The following is a 16,542-nucleotide window of genomic DNA, read 5'->3' on the forward strand; positions in this document are numbered from 1 at the left end:
TGTACAGTTCTTCAATGACTGAGCTAATCTGGCCCTTTGTGTACCAGGTGAGAGTTGAATCCTATATTTGGAGAAAACTCAGAATTGGAGAATATTACATAGGTAATAAAATGTTATATGCTGGACATATTAGAAAAAATAGAACAACTCTTTTTTATTAATTAAACCATGCACAATTTTTTTTGGACACAATGCAAGACTACCATAAATATAGATACAGTAGAATAGACAGTAGGCTAATAAATATAAACAAATAGCAAAGGAAATTTTTTGCTCCAGAAGATCAAGAATTACATACCCATACTGTTATCTTTTCATAAGGTCATTTATTTGCTGCTATTCAAGCAAATTCAAGAATTTGTTAAAATAGCACAGTAATTTTAGCAATATATTGCAATACCCTATGAACCAAACAAACTATGATCTTTTTCCATATTCATGTAAAGAAATTGAATCACCTTTTGAAAGGTGAATGTAACATCGAGTGGGCTGTTCTTTCTCTGTTTAATATTGACTGGCTGGAGGTGATGCAACGTCAACAATGGACATCTTCACTAATTTGAAATATTCATGAAACATGCACATTTCTAGGCAAGCCACCAAAGATGTAAATGACACTATAAAACCCATTTTAATGATAAAGATTATTCTTTTGGCAAAAATCTAAGGACTTTTTTTGGTAATTTAAATAGAGATGCATATGGGCTCTATTATAGAGTGCATCACATTTATAGAAAAAAAAAAGGTTTCTAAAAGTAATTTTGTATTATCTGAAATATTTCAGGTAATGCAGTATTTACTAGTTAGTGGAATTAAAGTTGTTGCATATTCTGTTCCATTTGGGGTGAATACTCCCTCATACTTTGTAGGATTTTATGTTCCATATTGCATTATTTTTGTGATAATGAAACCTTCATTTAAAACTTGGTCTGGAGATAGATGATCTTAGTATGTTTTATGTGAAATATTTTAAATCAAGTTGACTTATCTGTCTAGTGTAAATTATTTCAGGACCTGAATGTACTATGTCACCTATAGTAAATTGGAAAAAGTGAAGATAAAGTACAAAAGTAGAAAAAAGGCACTATAAGTAAAAAGCTAATTTGATTAATCTAATTGCATAGTAGTTACAACCTTAAAAAGTGTCATTCCAATCAGTTACAGAGGTAAGTAGAATCATAGAAACAAAACCAGACTTCTATGTCAGGCTGGGAATTTAGGAACTTATTCATTACACTATGCTTCTTTTGTGAAGACATACATTAAACTAGATAGAAATTAAGCCAGTAATTTTCTTAGAATATTTCTTTAGCAACTTAAAATTTTAACTTAGTTTATAATTGCCAAAACATAGTGGTGGAATATTCAATTAATCAGACTTATATGATACTTGACACCAAAATTCATTTTTTACATAAGCTAATATGTAACTCACGTCATGTTTATAGTAGTAGGAGAAGGAAAGGAAGTAATTTTACGTAGTCATACAGAACACTGTCTTAATTTTCTTTAACATTATCAAGTTGCTTGGGAAGAAGTAACTATCCTTTTCTTTCTGTGAACTTTGAAACAAATAAAAATTAAAATTAAATATGTAGATTTCACAGGGGACATGATTTAAAGTTAGGTATAACTAAAAATCCTGAGACTTGGTCACTTGGTCAAGAGGTTCAAGTTGTGTGTGTGTTTGTGTGTGTGAGTGTGTGTGTGTGTGTGTGTGTTTAAGTCTAATTTTTCAAGAACAGTTTTAGGTTTATAACAAAATTTAGAAGGTACAGAGATTTCAAACATACCCCCTGCCCCAACACATGCGTAATTTCCCTCATTTTCATCATCACTGACCAGGATGGTACATTTGTTTTACCAAGGATGAACCTACTCTGATACATAATCACCCACAGTTCATAGTTTACCTTAGGGTTCAATTTGGTGTTGTATATTCTGTGGTTTTGGACAAACATATAGTGTCATGTATCCATCTTTATAATATCATACAGAGTAATTTCATTGCCCTAAAAACCCTCCATCCTCTGCTTATTCATCTCCCCATGCCATCTTTGGCAACCACTGATATTTTTATATTCTCCATAGTTTTGCTTTTTTCAGGATGTCATATAGTTGGAATCATATAGTATGTAGCCTTTTCAGATCGACTTCTTTCACTTATTAACATGCATTTAAGTTCCCTCCATGTCTTTTCACAGCTTGATAGCTCATTTCTTTTTGGTGCTGAATAATATTCCATTGTGTGCATGTACCACAGTTTATCCATTCACCTACTGAAGAACTTCTTGGTTGTTTCCAACTTTTCAAAATTATGAATAAAGCTACTATAAATATTTGTGTTCAGGTTTTTGTGCAGACTGCAGTGTCCAACTCCTTTGGGTAAATACGAAGGAGTACAATCACTGGATCATATGATAAGAATACATTTAGTTTCATAAGAAACTGCCAAACTGTCTTCCAAAATATCTGTAATATTTTTCATTCCTACCAGCAGTGAATGAGAGTTCTTGTTGTTGCACATCCTTATCAGCATTTGGTGTTCTCTGTGTTCTGAGTTTCGTCCACTCTATTAAGTGTGTAGTACAATCTCATTTTAATTTGCATTTCCCTGAAGACCTATGATGTGGAACATCTTTTCCCATGATCATTTGCTGTCTATATGTCTTCTATGGTGAGGTGTCTGTTAAAATTTTTTTTTAATTAACTTATGTTATTTTTATTTATTTTTGGCTGTGTTGGGTCTTCCTTGCTGTGCGCGGGCTTTTCTCTAGTTGCAGAGAGTGGGGGCTACCCTTCGTTGCAGTGCGCAGGCTTCATTGCGGTGGCTTCTCTTGTTGCGGAGCACGGGCTCTAGGCCTGCGGGCTTCATTAGTTGTGGCTCGCGGGCTCTAGAGCACAAGCTCAGTAGTTGTGGTGCTCCCGCTTAGCTGCTCTGCAGCATGTGGGATCTTCCCGGACCAGGGCTCGAACCCATGTCCCCTGCATTGGCAGGCGGATTCTTAACCACTGCACCACCAGGGAAGCCTGGTGTCTGTTAAGATATTTGATCCATTTTTCAATCAAGCTGTTTCTGTTCTTATTGTTGAGTTTTAAGAGATCTTTGTATATGTGGATAACGGTCCTTTATCAGACGTGTCTTTTGCAAATATTTTCTCTCAGTCTATGGCTTGTCTTCTTATTCTCTTTTTTGTTGTCTTTTGCAGAGCAGAAGTTTTTGATTTTAATGAAATCCAGTTTATCAATTGTTTCTTTTATGTATCATGCCTTTGGTGTTGTATATAGAAGTCATTGCCATACCCAAGGACATCTAGATTTTCTCCTATGTTATCTTCTGGGAGTTTTATAGCTCTGTGTTTTACATTTAGGTTTCTGATCCATTTGGCATTGATATTTGTCAAGAGTGTAAGGTCCATGTCTAGACTAAGTTTTTTGCATGTCCAGTTATTCCAGCATTATTTGTTGAAAAGACTATGCTGCATTGTATTGCCCTTGCTCTTTTGTCAATGATCAGGTGACTGTATTTATGTGAGTCTATTTCTGGGCTCTCTATTCTCTCTTCCTTCACCAATATTGTTTTGATTATTAGCTTTAGCTAATCAGCTTTACAGTAAGTCTTGAAGTGGGGTAATGTCAGTCTACATCTTTGTTCTTTTCTTTCCTGATTATGTTAATTATTCTAGATCTTTTGTCTCTTCATATATACTTTAGAGTCAGTTTGTGGATATTCACAAAATAACTTGTTGGTATTCTGATTGGGATTGCATTGAATCTATAATTCAGGTTGGGAAGAAATGACATCTTGATAATATTGAGTCTTCCTATCCATAAACATGGAATATCTATCCACTTATTTAGTTGTTCTTTGATTTTGTTCATCAGAGTTTTATAGTTTCCTCACATAGATCTTGTAGATATTTTGTTAGATTTATAACTAAGCATTTCACTTTGGGGATTGCTAATGTAAATGGTATTATGTTTTTAATTTCAAATTCCACTTGTTCATTGTTAGTATATAGGAAAGAAATTGACTTTTGTCTTGCAATATCTTGCTATAATTTCTTATTAGTTTCAGGAGCTTAATATTTTTATACCTGGGTGAGTATATGTTTTGAGTTTTTTTACAGAAATGTTGGTATTGAAAATACCTGATAACAATTTAATTTTTATTTCTGTAATTGCTGACAACTTGACTATTTCAAGTTTTCTCTATAGAAGTGAAGTGCTTGAAAACTGAATAAAGTAATTGCATTTAATAGAGAAAATGATCATAATTTCTATACACATGCCAGGAAATCATAATATCTATATAAATTTCAGGAAATATTTTCTGTGCTATATAACTTGCTATTGCAATATTAACCATGATTTAGTGCTGTAGTTTGATAAGAATTTTTGTCATGGAAAATGCAACTAAATGAAAATGTTCTCTATAAAATGGATGTGTAAGAATTATACAGAAAACTTTCTATATAAACATGAAAATAATAGCTGTTCTTGTTTCTTATAGGAAACTAAACTCTGAAACTACTTCTTGAACTTATTGCCATAGATTAACTCTGTGTTTCCTTCTTAGATTTTAATTTATATTAATCCTATAAATGTCACTGCACATTATTCTATTCAACACACCTATCAGTCTAATCATAAGGCAATTAAGTAGCATACAGAGATTTGGGTAAATTTCCTGAGAAAATTTGATGGAGCAAAATTCCCTGAGTTTGAGTGAAAAAAAATATAGTTGAGACACTTTAGCACAATTGGTGTTGAATATATTAGTTAGTCAAAGGAGCAAGTTTCATTTCAAATGCTACAGTGACTGTCAGTTGAACTTTATGAGTATTTACTGTTAAGTGCTGCCAGAGGGAAGGGGGGTTCCGGGGTGGGAGAAATGAATGAACGTTTTTATTGTTGTTGTTGTTTAACTAAAGAAGAAAACAATGTTAAGTGTAAATATGAGTATATGGGCACTGAAAGTAAACACACATGGCAAATTCTCTTGGTTCCAATAAGGATTTGTAGAAGGGACATTGACCCAAAATTTGAAGAATGAGAAATAGTTAAGTTAATAAAGTTAAATGGAACAAACTTTAAAGGAGAAGCTTTTGCTTATTTCTTGCTCAAGTATCTAATATATTTCCTAAAATATATTAGACAGTTGATAAACATTCATTTTTAAAAGAAAGAATTTGGGCAAAAGGAATAATAAGAAAAAACATAGAAATATGAAATAACATAGTGTACACAGTTTTACTCGGAGCTCCATATTAATAAATGGTAAAATTTAAGGTTGAAAGGAGTGACACATATCCCTACATAGAAAAGCTTGTCCATCCTCAGTCTCACTGAATGTCTTCCTTGGAAAAATGTCTATTCAGATTCGTTATCCATTCTTTAGTCATTTTTTTTTTTTTCCTATTGAGTTGTATGAGTTTCTCAAGTATCTTGGATATTGATCCTTTATCAGACACATGGCTTGCAAATATATTTTCCATTCCATAAATTGCTTACCTAATGTACTCCAGAGCTATTTACATCAGTATGTAGTTGTTTATTCATTGTTTTTGTTATTTCTGTGGCCACCCAGACAGATTTATACTTTATTAAAGAAAACTAATCATATAACTAGAATAATTAAAATATCTTCAACAGATAAAGATAAGTATCCTTACAATGAAGAAATAATTTATTAGAGTTCTTAGAACAATTTGTGATGCCCCAAAACAATGCCAATAATAACATCAAAGATCACTGATCACAGATGACCATAAAAAATATAATAATGAAAAAATTTGAAATATTGCAAGAATTATCAAAATGTGACACAGAGACATGATTTGAGCAATTGCTGTTGGAAAAATGGTGCCAATAAATTTGCTTCATGCAGGGTTGCCACAAACCTTTAATTTGTAAAAAACGCAATATCTGTGAAGCACAATAAAAGGAGGTATGTTTGTATTATAAGTGAAAGAAGCCAATCTGAAAAGGCTTCATACCATATCATTCCAACTATATGACATTCTGGAAAAGGCAAGACTATGGAGACAGTAAAAAGTTCAGCAGCTGCTAGGGTTTTGCAGGGAAGGAAGGGTGAATAAGTGGAGCATAAATGATTTTAGGGCAGAGGGCAAGAGATTTTTAGGACAGTCTTAAATTTTATGAATTTAATTTAAAATCAAACACAGGCTCCTTTGATATAAAGACCACTAAACCCAATTTCAGAACTAATTTCACAAAATGAGATATTTTTTCCATCTTGTGGTGTATAATTATGTTTATTTCTAACACATGAATACATGAAGATTTGTACCTGAGGGTTCTTCACTTATAACCTTTGACCTGCCAATACTTTTCTGTGGGCATATTTAGCTGATTATTCATACTCTGGGCACCAAATTTTATTTCCTTGCCCTCTACTCATTCACAGACCTGAAAAGACCAGAAGTATTTTCCATATGGAATATTTATTGGAATAACGTGAGAGTTTGGCTGTATCTTTCCCAGATAGTGGTTTCTTTGAGTAAACTGTTTCATTAGAAAGCGCAATTCTGACAAGTGGCTATTACACTGAATGTTCCTATGTTGTGTGGGAAAAAGGATTCCTGAGGACAAGAATCAGTCTGACTGATTAGAATGAAAGGCCAAAGAACAAGGTAGTTATAGCTTTTATAGGAAAAACAACTAAATTTTTACCTGACAACCTTAAAAATTAGAAAAAAAGCACTGATTTTAACAAATAGTTGTTTTTAAGTTGGCATACTTATTTCCAACCTGTCACATCCACATTTATCCTTTGAATTACAATTATTTTCAAAGCAAATTGAAACCTTTAGAAAACATTTTAGAAAGAGAGACTAAATAAATAAACTACTCATCTTAGGCTATTATTTAAATAAGAAAAAAATCATGTCCTCTGTCTGTACCCCTGATTAAGACAGCAAAGTATAGTTAGTCCTTAGTTTACTGTAATCTATTTCCCTGGTATCACAGTTAAAAAATCTGGAAACCTCCTTGAAATAGAACTACAAGAAGGTTTTTTAAAAAAACTGGATGAGCAAAGTCCTTATATTAGACAACAGGGAAAATTTTTTTTAATTAATTTATTTATTTTACTTATTTATTTTTGGCTGTGTTGGGTCTTCGTTTCTGTGCGAGGGCCTTCTCTAGTTGCGGCGAGCGGGGGCCACTCTTCATCGCGGTGCGCAGGCCTCTCACTATCGTGGCCTCTCTTGTTGCGGAGCACAGGCTCCAGACGCGCCGGCTCAGTACTTGTAGCTCACGGGCCTAGTTGCTCCGTGACATGTGGGATCTTCCCAGACCAGGGCTCGAACCCGTGTCCCCTGAATTAGCAGGCAGATTCTCAACCACTGCGCCACCAGGGAAGCCCAACAGGGAAATTTTTAACTGTCTTTATCCATTTTGTTGGGAAACTTCTAACTTCCCCTAGAGTCTATCTCACACTGCCTCTTTATTTCGTTCTCTAGATACAGTGCTAACAAATTCATCATGAGTTCTCATCCATTTATTTTTTTCTAGCATTAAAGCCTACAGTTCTTATTTGAGAAAATGACATTTTGGGGACTTAGGGGTTTTGGGATTGTTTCTCTTCCTTATGAAAAAAAATTCTAATTTACTGAGCATGGAAAAGTTAAACAACTAATGAAATGCAAAATTCTTAGCACACAAACCAGATTCATATTTCTACAGCTGTATAATAGGGATACTAATATTACATCTAACTGAAACTTTCTGAAGATTAGATGGGGTAATATATGTAAAGCTCTTATTACAATATCTGGCATAAGTGTTATACGTTTACATTTATAATTTTTAAATTGTTTATAGTACATTATTTTCAAAATTGGAAAAAATAATTTAAACAAATACAACTGATTCAGAAGAAGATTCTGTAAGTTATGTTAGCTGTCATGCAGTGTATTATTTATCTTGCTTTAACCTCCAATTAAAATACCCACTGAAAATCCCTGAAACAACTGAAAACAACAGCACCATAAAGTAAAGACAAGAGACAGAAGTGCAGCATTTTCGAGTGAACAACTTTTCTCAAGTTCTTACAGGTTGTTGACTCTTTTTTTAACCTTTACCTCTGCCTCCATTATTGATGATCCTTTAAGACTTGTCATTCCACAATATTTTGCATCAGACAATCTGCACTGCTACATGTGGGAGTTGTAGTCTCTGGATACATACAATACAAAATAAGAGAGTGAAAAGACATTGCAGAACTTTGGTCAGGTGAGAAACTTGTTCCTTGCAATTAGGTGTAAGTTTTCTAATTAGAGGTGATCATAGAGTTACTGTGAACACAGGTGCACTATTTTCAATATTATCACAATTATAAAGACACATGTAAAACATATGTATATATATTTATGTATGTATTTAAGATATGTACATACATCTATTCATATGCATATGTGAGAAGTGAAAAGGAATATAGCAAGTTATAAGCACTTTTAAAATCTGTGTTATGAGAATAGTGATGTTTTGTATTCTTTTGCAGATAGGTGCACATCTTAGATTTATGGTCCCAAAACAATGATAAATAATAAGTCAATCTGTAATCTCTAGTTAAAACTCCTGCCTGAAACCTGCAGCTCTCTAGAGCCAAATAGCATGGCTTTAAACTTGAACATGTTATCGACAATATTTAGTAACAGCATTTTTTTTAGAACTATTAAGCCTAATCTAGATTCGATTATTTAATGGAAAATGAAAATCAGTTTAAAGTAGAAAACTACTTCGACAATTAGGGAGAAAAATTAAATTTAATCTAGCCCCTTACTTTTGTTATTAGCTCTTGTACCAGAAACATTCACTATTTTTTTAACCTAACCAATAATTATCAGGTGAGCTCAGTCCAGTCAAAGCAAATTTATTAAAGACAATGTATACAAAAGATGACTAGCACACAAGGATGATTAAGATGGACAATAAAAGAGGTAAAGAAATAAAACATCATTTATTTTTCCTAGGAAATTGTTGACTGAGATAGACATATGTCAGTATTTCCTGTAAGAGATAGTAAGTGCTTTAGCAATAAGTCAAGCCTTGTGCTATGCAAGGATAAAGAAAGAAAGAAGCTGAACTCAGGTGAAAATACCAGAACTTGTACTCTATTGTCCATAAACACCTCTATTTTTATAACCTATTAAATGCTTTTTCTCTTTATTATGCAACTATTGTTTTCTGTCTTCTTTAGAAGATAAGACCTCTCCTACAGAAAAGGTATAGATGAAAGATTTTTAAAATGTCACTGTTAATGAGTTCTTAACTTGGTGAGGACACGATTAGCTGCCTTTTGAGAGACTATTTTTTGTTTGGGAGATGGAAAGTGAAAGATCATGACTTGGGAACTTCCTTTCTCTTCAGTATTTCCTTGGGTAAGCAATAGAGCTGGACTAAGGGTAGCCAATTATTTGCTTCTCTCCCGACATCTGGACGTCAGAGTTTTATTCTGCTTTAAGAAATAAACTAAGGTAAATGATCAGTTTACGCTGTCTATACACTTTCTACAACATTTTCTCTTAGTTCCAGGAAAACATGAATGAAGAGTTGTTCTTGAGCCCACATTTTTATTTCAATGACTATATTAATTACTTCTGTTTTTCCATATTGTATTTATACATTTTTTAAAAATTTATTTATTTATTTATTTTTGGCTGTGTTGGGTCTTTGTTTCTGTGCGAGGGCTTTCTCTAGTTGCGGCAAGCGGGGGCCACTCTTCATCGCGGTGCGCGGGCCTCTCAAGTGTCGCGGCCTCTCTTGTTGCGGAGCACAGGCTCCAGACGTACAGGCTCAGTAGTTGTGGCTCACGGGCCTAGCTGCTCCGTGGCATGTGGGATCTTCCCAAACCAGGGCTCGAACCCGTGTCCCCTGCATTGGCAGGCAGACTCTCAACCACTGTGCCACCAGGGAAGCCCTATTTATACCTTTTTTAGAGCTCTTATTATTGTTTGACTTTATCATATTGTTAGATAGCTAGTCAGACATGAGCAGGTTCCGCTCCCTCTTGGACGGAGTCATCTTTCCTCCCCCCGCCTGGGCACTGCTGACAAGAACATGCTCAGAGATCCTCCTTTTGTGGTCAAGCACCGCTAAGTTTCCAGCCTTATCAGGACCAAACAAGATAAAACCCACCAGCGCAGGTTGGCACAGGTGCACCAAGGCCTAAAATGTGGCTCAAAGTAACCCGGGGTTCATTATGCTAGATTTGTAATAAATTAGCATTGCGGTTTTTCCCCTACCCCACCCCCCTGCAATGGGTTTCACTTAGGTGCTTGTTGTGGGTAAGTGCCTGTGCACAAGGAGAAAAGTTATATAACATAAAGCTGTCAATCAACTTGTCAGTCAAATGATGCAGGACACAGGGAGGGACTTTCCACCACTCTGAAAAATCGACCCTACCCCCATTTCAGGGCTGCTTCTGGTTTCCAGACAGCCCACTCTCATCCTTTCTAGGGAGTGTACTTTTGCTTTGCTTAATAAAACTCTTGCAGTTTAAAACGGCTCTATGTCTCTCAACTGAATTCTTTCTCTTCGAGAGGACAAGAACCTAAGGAATTGCCATTTTGCTGGTGACAATATTACTACATGCCTCATAAATACTCTTTTATCTAGCAGATCCTAAGTCGTATACAAAGTTATGTGCATACAGGATTAAAAAGTTTAAAAGGCCTAGAAAGATATTTAATGGAACTTACAGGTCTCTCTTTACCCTTCTCCTTCTTCCTTACTGCTTCTTAAAAGCAAAAACATCTGTTTTCCATTTTGAGTCCTTTTCAATCTTTCTATATCCATATTTAGATATGCTTATATACCTATACTATTTTTATGTCAAGCTTTGATTTCTTATTATGATAGATGAGGACTAAGATCAAATCACCCTTTCATTCTCTTGTGTCCCAGTTTTAGACATATTTAACCATTTAAAATGCCTCTCTTTGTTACACCTATAATCTTAAGCGGAACTTCACAACCAGTGCACTATGATGATTTGTAGTTTTTCTGGGATCTTGATCCCATCAGCTCTTGGGCTGCCAGGCCAGGCCTGGAGTAGCCAGGATTCAGAAAGAGATCGTCTCCAACAGTGGGTAGCTTCATTGAGTTAACGGTACATGTATATCTTGGAGATTTCAGAATACTGCTCTGAATATTATTCTTCATCAAACAAATTGCCTCCTGACTTCCCACTTCGTCTTCTCACCTCCTGTCACCGCTAGTTTTTCTCAAATGTTGTCAAGGTTAATGATACCTACCTCTGTTCTGTACGCATAATTAGATATGTACTTTCTCTAGATCGATCCTGTAAGTCTAAAATCATTAAACAGTGTTTACATCATTCAGAGTGGCATATGGATAGTTTTGTAGAGGTAAGGAGTATTCTATGACTTTTTTATTTGTCAGGTTCAGCCCACTTTCTCACACCTTGCTTTTTTTTTCTTGTTACTTTCCTTTTTGTATTACTTTGACTCGCTTTATTACATATTTAATTTCCTCCAATACATCATGTATATTTGTAATCTCTGGGCACTACTTTGCTTCTGGATAACTGACTACTAACGATCCTCTGGAACACTGAAAATAATCAGTACAAGAAAGGTGGCAAAGGACATAGGAAGATAGAATAGGCTGGACAGATAGTAAACAATAGTAAGATGGTCTATTTAAACCCAAATATATCAGTATCTTATATAGAAATTGATAAATTCCCTAGTTAAAAGGTAATGATTTCAAAATAACAAACAACTAAATTGCACTATATGCTTTTTATAATAGACACATGTAAACATAAGAGTTGAAGTAAAAGAAGGAAGATGATATATCATGCAAACACCAACACATTAACTCTGTTAAAGTGAAGGAAAATCCCTTGGACGTGATCTACTACTGAGTCATGGGTATTTTCCTGCAGGCTATTAAAGCAAGACTGTTCATAGCTGATGCACTGTGAGTTCTTCCTCAATGCATGAGACTAGCTCCCTTGTTGATATTTATTTTCAATTATGGGTAATGCTTAAGAGTTAAACATGCTGGATTCAATTCCTGCCATACTAATTATTATCAACTATTTTGGACATTGGGCAAATTATCATATCTAGTTCTTAGTTTTCTCATTTGTATAGTGAGACTAATAAGTATCTCCTTCATAGAATTCTCATGAGGCTATGTGATATATTTAACACATTACCTGGGGTACAATAGTCTAATAAAATGCATTATTTTTATGAGTATCATTATGTAATTCCAAACCCTCTCTTCCATGACATTTGAGAATTCTGTGATCTGACTGTGTCTACTTTTTAGGTAACACAAAGAAAAATTCTATTGAGCTACATGTTGCCTTCCAAACACAAGTTAGTTTTAAATCTCCAAGGTTTTGCTGGTGCTGTTCTCTTTTCCTGGATCCTTTTAATACCATTGTCTGTTTGGCATCTGCTGCTAACTATTCAAAAGAAGTTCAAAAATTACCTCTCCTATGGAACATTGCTGACCATTTCCCCCAATTATATAAGTAGGTTCTCAATATATATACACGTAATGAATATAGAATTGATTATATATTCTGATGAACAGGAAATATCTAACAATAAACACAACTGCTAAAACATTACCATTGGTTGTTCTCTTTATATAATTTTATTTTCTTATGTTCCATGTATTTTGTACCTTTCATAATTCAAATAAACATCTTGTTTAGCTACTGTTGAATATTAAGTTGACATCTTTATTGAGCTGTTCACAATGACACCTGGATATCTTTCCTTAGAAATTAAAACACATTTGCAACCCATCAATGTCTGGCAGAATTTTAATTTGTTTCTCTAGCATTCATTAGCTCCATCTTTTCTAGGTTGAATTATATCTTCTGTAGAAATTCCCATTAGAAAACAGCTGAATACACAATCAAATTCAGAATATATAACTCTTTTCTTGCTTTGATCCATTGTTGTATTTTGCAAGTAACATGCTGTGATATTGTAGAGTATGCCAATAATTACCTTTTTATGAATATGTCGTGGTAGAGGATATTTACAATACAGTTTACAAAGGATTGTGTAGATTATTCAAGGAATTAAGAAAAAGCATTTTCAAAAGTTAAATCAAAATAAAATGCCATAATAATAATATGCTGTGACTATCAATGACAATGAGACTTCATCAAGGTCCCTCATAGATGGATATGCTTAAATTTCGTTGCTTCTACCAAAGTAAAAATATTTTAGTTAAATGATAAAGAAAGTAAGCATTTTTATCTTTTAGGCCTTTACAGTGAATTTTAAATTATAACTTTCATTTAGTTGACTAAATTTTTTTTTCTTTTTTTTAGTTGACTTAATTTTTTAAATGGACTTCTATTTCCTTTTATTTTCCAATGCTAAGTAGAGGATTAAATGATTCCCACTCTATCAAATACTGTGAAAGGAGTTAGAGAGAAAGTCAAGTAGATAGGCTTCTTATAACATCAGATATTTAACAAAGATTATTTTTCCTGTCCTCTAATTGTGAAGATCCTCACAGATGAAATTTGTGCCTTTAATATTTAAATTATATTGGCTTTTTAAAGAGAAATGATTAAATCAAGCAGATTAAAGATAGCTTGTTGCGGGATTTCCCTGGTGGCACAGTGGTTAAGAATCCGCCTGCCAATGCAGGGGACGTGGTTCAAGCCCTGGTCGAGGAATATCCCACATGCCGTGGAGCAGCTAAGCCCGTGTGCCACAACTACTGAAGACTGTGGGCCCTGGAGTCTGTGCTCTGCAACAAAGAGAAGCCACCGCAATGAGAAGCCCACGAGCCACAACAGAGTAACCCCTGCTTCCCACAACTAGAGAAAGCCTGCGTGCAGCAACGAAGACCCAATGCAGCCAAAGATAAATAAATAAATAAATAAATAAATAAAATTTTAAAAAGATACTTTGTTGCTACAAGTGAATCTCTACCATTGTGTATAAATTAAAGTTCTTCTGCTTCCATAGGTTTATGTTATCCTGCTCTCTGAGGTATTTTCTCAACCAAACTGTCAAGCTTTTGAGGCTAAGACGTATACTATCACATGTTTTCTAAAAAAAATTTATAGATTGTTTTTCAGAGAAGTTTTACGTTTACGGAAAAATTGAGCAGATAATACAATGAGTTCCCATACATCTCCCTTCCCCCTTCACAGTTCCCCCTATCATTAACACATTGCACTTGTTCCAAGTGGTGAACTAACATTGTTACATTATATTAACTGATGTCCATAGTTTACATTAGAGTTCACTCTTAGTGTTACACAGTTCTACGAATTCTGGCAAATGCATAATGTCATGTACCCACCATTATAGTATTATACAGATTAGTTTCAGCGCTATAAACAGCATGTAAATGTTTCCTGTGCTTTACCTATTCATCCTCTCCTTCACTTTCCATTTTCCCAAACAGCTAGTAACCACTGATCATTTTCATATTTATATAGTTTTGACCTTTCGGATTGACTTCTGTCACTTAGCAATATGCATCTGAGGTTCCTCCGTATCTTTCTGTAGCTTGATAGTTTATTTTCTGGTTATTGATAAATAATATTCCATTGTATGGATATACCACTCTTTGTTTATTCATTCACCTATTAAGGGACATATGATTGCTTCTAGTTTGGGCAATTATAAATATTCATGTGCAGGTATTGTGTAAATATAATATAGTTTTCAACTCTTTGGGGTAAATACCCAGAGAAGAGATTATAGGTTGGTAGGGTCAGACTATGTTAACTTTGTAAAAACTGCAAAATTATATTGTAAAGAGGTTGTACCTTTTTGTATTACCACTAGCAATGAATTAGAGTTCTGATTTTTCCACACCCTCACCAGTATTTGGTATTGTCAGTGTTTTGGATTTTCACCATTTGAATAGGTGTGTAATGGTATCTCATTGTTGTATTAATTTGCAATTCCCTAATGGCATATGGTATCTTTTCCTATGCTTATTTGCCAATTGTATATCTGTTTTGAGGAGGTGTCTGTTCAGATCTTTTGCCTATTTTTCCATTGGGTTGCTTTTTTTCAGATTGTTGAGTTTAAGAGTTCTTTGTATATTTTGAATGCCAATCCTTTATAATATATGTGTTTTTCTAATATCTTCTCTCAGGATGTGGCTTGTCTTTTCATTATCTTAATAGAGACTTTTGCAGCACAGAAGTTTGCTTTTCTTTTTTTTTTTTTTTTTCTTTTTTTTTTTTTTTTTAACATCTTTATTGAAGTATAATTGCCTTACAATGGTGTGTTAGCTTCTGCTTTATAACAAAGTGAATCAGTTATACATATACAATATGTTCCCATTTCTCTTCCCTCTTGCATCTCCCTCCCTCCCACCCTCCCCATCCCATCCCTCTAGATGGTCACAAAGCACCGAGCTGATCTCCCTGTGCTATGCGGCTGCTTCCCACTAGTTATCTATTTTACATTTGGTGGTGTATATATGTCCATGACACTCTCTTACCCTGTCACATCTCACCCCACCCCCTCCCCATATCCTCAAGTCCATTCTCTAGTAGGTCTGTGTCTTTATTCCCGTCTTGCCACTAGGTTCTTCATGGCCTCTTTTTTTTTTTTTTTTTTTTTTTCCCCTTAGATTCCGTATATATGTGTTAGCATACTGTATTTGTTTTTCTCTTTCTGACTTACTTCACTCTGTATGACAGACTCTAACTCCATCCACCTCATTACAAATACCTCCATTTCATTTCTTTTTATGGCTGAGTAATATTCCATTGTATATATGTGCCACATCTTCTTTATCCATTCATCTGTCGATGGACATTTAGATTGCTTCCATGTCCTGGCTATTGTAAATAGAGCTGCAATGAACATTTTGGTACATGACTCTTTTTGACCTATGGTTTTCTCAGGGTATATGCCCAGTAGTGGGATTGCTGGGTCGTATGGTAGTTCTATTTGTAGTTTTTTAAGGAACCTCCATACTGTTCTCCATAGTGGCTGTATCAATTTACATTCCCACCAACAGTGCAAGAGTGTTCCCTTTCCTCCACACCCTCTCCAGCATTTATTGTTTCTAGATTTTTTGATGATGGCCATTCTGACCGGTGTGAGATGATATCTCATTGTAGTTTTGATTTGCATTTCTCTAATGATTAATGATGTTGAGCATTCTTTCATGTGTCTGTAGGCCATCTGTATATCTTCTTTGGAGAAATGTCTATTTAGGTCTTCGGCCCATTTTTGGATTGGGTTATTCGTTTTTTTGTTATTGAGCTGCATGAGCTGCTTGTAAATCTTGGAGATTAATCCTTTGTCAGTTGCTTCATTTGCAAATATTTTCTCCCATTCTGATGGTTGTCTTTTGGTCTTGTTTATGGTTTCCTTTGCTGTGCAAAAGCTTTTAAGTTTCATTAGGTCCCATTTGTTTATTTGTGTTCTTATTTCCATTTCTCTGGGAGCTGGGTCAAAAAGAATCTTGCTGTGATGTATGTCATAGAGTGTTCTGCCTATGTTTTCCTCTAAGAGTTTGATAGTGTCTGCC

Source organism: Balaenoptera physalus (genome assembly GCF_965194825.1).
Source record: "Balaenoptera physalus genome assembly, chromosome: 13".
Taxonomy (NCBI): Eukaryota; Metazoa; Chordata; class Mammalia; order Artiodactyla; family Balaenopteridae; genus Balaenoptera; species Balaenoptera physalus.